Here is a 6,588-nt window from a genome sequence, read left to right on the forward strand (position 1 = left end):
TTTGTATGCTTGTATGTATGTGGATATGTGTTCGCGCGCTCGTGTGAGTAGGGATGCCAAGTGTTACCGGGAACCACTTAAGGGTGGTCGTACATATCCAGCTGACACGTGTCAATGACATATGTCAATACTAGTACGGCACGTACCCGTCGAACGTGAGAACGCGTTAGTATCGAAAAAGGTACTTTCTGTCTCTCCCGTATGTATACACGCATTCCCGTAAAACCGTTTCGTACGGTACCAATCTTCCGTCTCACACGTTTTTCGAAGGATCACGTTCGTACTTTTAGCTTCGAAGGAGTCCTCGATTTCTTTTGGGGATGAAAAGAGAGAAAGAGAGAGAAGGAAAAATTTCGAAACGATCTTCGTTTCATTTTTCTCACTATAAATTGCATCATTTTACATAGATAATTATATCAACTCTTATCAATACAATCAGAGATAGCAATATTATCAATCACCTTTCTCTTTATATTCGATATGTTTTCATTTACGCAACGTTCGAAGAAAACAACATTTTTATATTAATAAACTATTATTAAATATTATAAAAATGTTTTAGTATCTTTCCTTAGGGCGTTATTAAATTCGTCAAATTATTTTATAAATTGCTGATAAACATATCGTAGATATGATACTTTTGGGACGACGAAGGTCAATATTTATTTATTTTCACGAGGAACGTTCGTCATTATCATTTTGTTTTGTTATTTTCTTTTGTAGGACAAAAGGTTCTATAAAATGAAATGTTAGATCTATATATAAACACCTTGTTCGTTCTTGTGACCTTAGTTCGTCTCGTAACGTCGTATAATATCCGAAGGTTCCTCTTCTTCCTTTCATTACGCATTTGGTTCTCGAACGTTGTAGTTTACGTCGTCGTAACGTATGTAACACAATTTTTTCGCGATCGATCCGGTACGTTTTACAAGCGGTCAATCGCAATGTGCACAGTTGGTATCCAGTCGGGTATCTGAACCGAACTCGTCCAATCAATTAAATTAGCGGTCACGATTGCGGCGGTATTCGTATTTGTTACTTACCGCATCGGTTCAACCGAATGTTTACAGAGAGTTTTCATTGATCCTCTATAATATTTCAACGTACGTGGCTACGACGAAAGTATCGTCTCTCTCTCTCTCTCTCTCTCTTTCTTTCTCTTTCTCTCTCTTTCACACACACACTCCTTTTTGCTTTTAATTAACATCCATTCTCTTGTTCTTGATAATAATCGATGAATCTTGAAAACAATAGGGAAACAGCAAGGACGAATAAAAGAGGAAAGAAAAAGAAAAGAAAAAGAAAGAGAGAGAAAGAGATACGTATAACAACATGTAGAATAAGTAAACAAAAGGCACGTTATTCGATGATTAGGAAGGTCAATCTTTGGAAAAGTCGCGGTAAAAGGTCCGTCGTCGCGCGATCTCTCGCGACACGATTGGCATAGGACGAAGGCAAGGGTGAAGAGGGTGTAAAGAGGGAGGAAGGGTGGCAGTCGAGACTAGTGCGCAAGCGCAAACGGAGGGATTGGTCGTCGTGCCGCCGCGCCGGCCGAGCCCGTGGCCGAGCGTCATCGGCAGTCATCGGCGAACCGCGATTGAACTCTCGTCGACTCCTTGATAGGGGTAGAGAGCGAGAGAGTAAGAGAGAGAAATAGAGAAAGAGAGAGAGAGAACGAGATAGACAGAGAAAGATAGTTAGAGAGAGAGAGAGGGAGAGATAAAGACAGAGAAATAGACAGAAATAAAGAAAAAGAGAAATAGAGACATATAGAATTAATAGATTTAGTAGAGAGCATAGTTGTTCCTTTTTTTTTTCTTTTTTCCTTTGCCCGTTAGTGATTTAGTAAAGTACGAACGAGGAAGAAAAGAAAACAGAAAATGAGTCATCCTTTTCGAGGAAATGTTAAGCTCCAGCTCGAGTAAATATTAGTATTGTTTCGTTCGATCGTATCAGGGAGAAGGTTAGAAGGAAATCGAGAAGGTCGTCGTTTTAGTATCGCGCGAATCGTCTTCTCGTGTGTCTCGTGCTGAGACTTCTCGCGTAGGTGTGGTGTGTGAAAAAGGATTTTCTGTGACGAAGAACGAGTACCAACGATCGTCGAAGCAACTACTACCTACGATATATTACCTTCGTTGTTGGACGAGGACGAGGACGAGGACGACGACGTCGACGTCGACGTCGACGACGACGTTGCCGTTGCCGTTGCTGCTGCTGTTGCTATTGCTATTGCTTTTGCTGTTGCTGTTGCTGTTGCTGTTACTGATGGTGTTACGGCTAATATAGGAACGTGCACCAAGAGACGTCGTTGTACCAGGAAGGAATTGGACGTTGGCCTTGCATCCAGAGATTGATGAGCGTGTAAAGGAGGACACGGAGTATATTGGCAAAACGCGTCGCGCGCACCACTCTCGACGAATGGGGTACGTAGTAGAAATAGTCCTTCCGATCGTCCTCCATGCTGTGTCTAGCCGATCCTCGTCTACCTCAGGCGTGTTTGCGGGACGAACTTCGTCGAGATGGAAAACGTCGTTCCAATCGACCTTCAACGGTATGCGATTCTGAAGCGTATCTATTTTTTTTTCGTTTTATATATACATATATATATATATATATATGTTTCTTTTTGTCTTTTTTTTTGTCTCTACGAACTGTGCAGCGTTTCATGCGATATATACGTATATACGATAAATCGCGTGTTATATTTCGTTTATCGTTAATATTTCATCGATGTTATCCAACAAGTATTTCGTTTAGCTCGTAAAGTTGAATGTTAATGCTATTGATATAGCGATGGAATTGATATTTACATCAGTTTGTTTTCGGTTTATATAATTGGAGAAGATCTTACAAGTATTCTTTTATAAAGATAGTGTATGTGTGTGTATGTGTACGTGTGTATGTGTGTGCGCGTGTGAGTGTTATAAATTTTAATAATGACATCGGATATATTCGAGTACAGTCTCTTTCTCTCTCTCTCTCTCTCTCTCTCTCTCTCTCTCTCTCTCTCTCTCTCTCGTTCTTTTCTTCTCCTTCTCTCTTTCTCTTGTTCACTCGTTATCGCCTTTTTGCTTTTGCTAATTTCGTGCATCCCTGCAGCGGGATGAAATTCACGATGCGAGAGTAAATCGAAGAGGAATGCGGGACGCCGTAAAAGATTCGATCCGAGCGTTTTCTTCTATTGCTTTTCGCATTCTAGGTGCTCACGATTTATCGCGTTCTGCATCGTTCCTCGGCGTATATTAATCTTTTATCGTTCCGATCGAAGATCGAATCGCTTGATCGCTTTTACGCATCACGGAATGTCGATTTCGATAAAGTTACATTCGGATACGTTCGCTTTTCTTTTTTAAACTTTTCAGAAAAAGCGAGAAAGGAACAGAGAGAGAAAGAGAGAGAGAGAGAGAGAGAGAGAGAGAGAGAAAGAGAGAGAGAGAGAGAGATCGTCTCAACGAAATCGAATTAAGGTACACTAGTTTCACGAAATACACGCTCTATGTTGTGGTATCGGCGCGACCAATACAGTTTGTAATATATTGCTATCGCAATATGGTGTCTCTCAAAAGTTGAACGGAGGTTTGCGGTCGCAGTTACATTACTCCATTAGATCTTGTTCTCTCTCTCTCTCTCTCTCTTTTTCTTTCTCTCTTTCTCTCTGATTCACTCACTCACTCGTTCGTACACCGTATTACATGTTAGTCTCGAGCCATTCCCTGGCACAGGTTTGTTGGCTACCGAATGAGCGCTACGAATTTCACGAGATGGAATGAGAAAGGTTCGAGCAAGGAAGCTTCCATTTGAATGGATTAAAATCACGTGCGTCGCTAATTTCTACGTTGGCGAGTATGTACGTACGTTCGTATATATGTATCTATCTATCTATCTATCTATCTATCTATCTATCTATCTATCTATCTATGTACGTACGTATATATGTACGTGTCGACATCCTACCGTGAAATAAAAAAAAAAGAAACTTAATTTGAAAAGCACCGAAAACAAAAAAAAGAAAAATGGCGCGCTAGCGACGAAGTCTTTCTGTTCTTCGTACCTGCATCGTCGAGCAAAGACGGAAGAAGAAAATATATAAAGAAAAAAAAAATAATAATAAGAGGGAAAAGACTAAGGAGAAGCAGCGAAAAAAATGACTCGCCGAGTTTTCAACGATATATATTGGTTACCGACAGGTGTGTATGCGTGTATATGTACGCATCTGTGTGTATGTACATGCATACAAACTACGAGTGCACTGAAGGAGATTCTTTCGAGATTCGGAGCTTCATTTTTTCAAGTAATTTTTATAAAAGCTCTTTGAAAGGACCGTTTCGAGGTACATTGAAGAGATTATGAATAGGTACGATCTCTAAATGTGCGCGCGCGCGAATATGAGACAACTGAAGAAGGATCGTCGACGTTTCTCTCTCTCTCTCTCTCTCTCTCTCTCTTCCTTTTTCTTTTTCTCTCTGTCTATCTGTCTATCTATCTGTCTGTCTCTCTTTCTGCTTCAACCATGGCAGTTTGAAATATTTTATTGTGCATTATTCGACGCCGTATTTTATCGGAAGTGCATCGAATCCTCATCGTCGTTGTCATCATAGTGTGCTTTTAAAACGCATCGCACACACGTTCGTTTCCTTATAAATATATGTACGTGTAGTTTATATTGGTGCTTATAAGCGGCACACTTTAGCACGTTTATACCAACGACGATCGATGTGCTTCTTAGGTGAATGAGAAATACGTTTCCACGAGACGTGGTACGTATATTTAAACGCGATAAGATATAAAATGTATATACATACGTGTAGATTTATCGTACGAAAAGCTCGTTCGACTTTTCCTTTGGAACTTAACTCTTTCTATCTCTCTTTCTCTCTTTCTTTCACAATCTCTATCTCTCTCTTTCTCTTTCTTACTTGATTTTATCTTACCGGCAAGCGAGCATCGATCATAACGAAGGGTGGTTGCTTTACAAATTCTTGGAAGAAGGTCGTGATCGTGTCTGCAAATTATTATGATCGTCAAGCACGTGATTTCGACGTTTTCCTTTATAGCTCTGATAAATCTATTGTTTTTTTTTCTTTTTTTGTTTTTCCTTTTGTTTTCCGATGGTTACCTTCGAATCATTTCTAAAAAGCGAACCCACGTTACAGATAGCAACACGATATATAGAACATTGAAACGCGGATATCGATGTAGATGAGAACGAGTCTCATTCGTTCGTTCGTTCGTTCGTTCGTTCGTTCATTCGTTCGCTCATTCGTTCTACTTTTTCTTACGAGCTTACTCGGCAATTATACGATAGCGCAATGCGATCGTTCGAAAGAGATTTCGTCGTGCGAGATTCTCTCGACTATTCTGATTTACGAAGCTCATCGTTCCGACGAACTTTATTGGCCTTCATACGTCCTTTTTTCTTTTTTCTCTTTTTTCTTTTTTTTTTTTTTATACGAAGCCACGATAAAATAATAAGCCGTTTTTGTGTGTGCGTGCGTGTGGGTGCGCGCTTTTGACGAGCTCGTTGTACTTTTTTAATGAGAAGATCCTTAACGTAACAACGAGCAGCTATAGGTTGTTATATTTCTTTTGAATACGCTAAATCGAAATATTACGAAGAGGAGAAAAGAAAGAAGAAGATTAATAAGATAAAAAGAAAGGAAACAACTGGAAAGAGTTAATTTCTTTTCTCTTTCTTTTTTTTTCCTTTTTTGTCCTTTTTTTTTTCTTTTTTTGATCGAATTCGAAACCATCGATCCATCGATGTCGACGGATATCGGCTTTGTACTCTTCTTCGAATACCTTTCCGCTGACGTAAATTCAATAACAGGAACTCTCTCTCTCTCTCTCCCTTTCTATATATATATATATATATATATATATATATATCACTGTTCCCGACGTACATTGAATCGAAGGTAAATTAACGCAACGCGTTAACGATCGATATGCGGATATTCGTCGCTAATTGTGTGTATACGTCCGGCCGCCGTTGTAACTTTAATTATATGTCAATGATAGATGCATTTATTAAATTAACTGACAAATTGATACGGCGAACTTGTCCACGAAACACACTACCGTCATAGTACTAATAGTTGCGATAGCGTACTAGTAGCACGTTGGTCGACTGGTAACGACGCCGGTAACCATCATTAACGTCTCTAATGAAAGAGGGTGAATCGCTAAATACAGATATGCTGGAAATAAGAGAGAGAGACAGACAGACAGACAGAGAAAGAGAAAGAGAGAGAGAGAGAGAGAGAAAGAGAACTAGATACTAAGTAGGAAGAAGAATGAAGACGGCGATGAGACGAGAGTTGGAAGATTTGAGAGGCAAGACAGAGACAGAGAAAGTAGAGTGAAGTGGTACCGTGGTATGGTTTTGAAGTAGCAAAGGAGAGTTACGAGAGCATGAGAAGAAGAGAGAGAGAGAGAGAGAGAGAGAGAGAGAGAAAGAGAGGATAGAATAAGACTTGAGAGATGCTACTGCTTCCTGGACCTTCCTGGACCTTTCTTCGTTCACCCTTTTCTTCCTTTCTCTCTCTCTCTCTCTCTCTCTCTCTCTCTCTCTTTTTCTCTCTCTTTCTC

General features: G+C 39.9%; 1 protein-coding gene across 3 annotated transcripts in view; it reads left to right on the forward strand.

Annotated features, from left to right (window-relative positions):
* Positions 1-6,588, forward strand: part of LOC122630746 — a 252,288-nt gene that overhangs the window by 27,043 nt on the left and 218,657 nt on the right. Inside the window, exon 1 of one of the 3 annotated variants that reach the window (XM_043815591.1) lies at positions 1,699-2,423. The exons of 1 other annotated variant lie outside the window; for it this stretch is intronic. The gene's annotated coding sequence lies outside the window, so the exon portion shown is untranslated. One more of the 3 variants, XM_043815594.1, reaches the window with a different exon arrangement.

This window comes from Vespula pensylvanica, chromosome 7, assembly GCF_014466175.1.
Source record: "Vespula pensylvanica isolate Volc-1 chromosome 7, ASM1446617v1, whole genome shotgun sequence".
NCBI lineage: Eukaryota > Metazoa > Arthropoda > Insecta > Hymenoptera > Vespidae > Vespula > Vespula pensylvanica.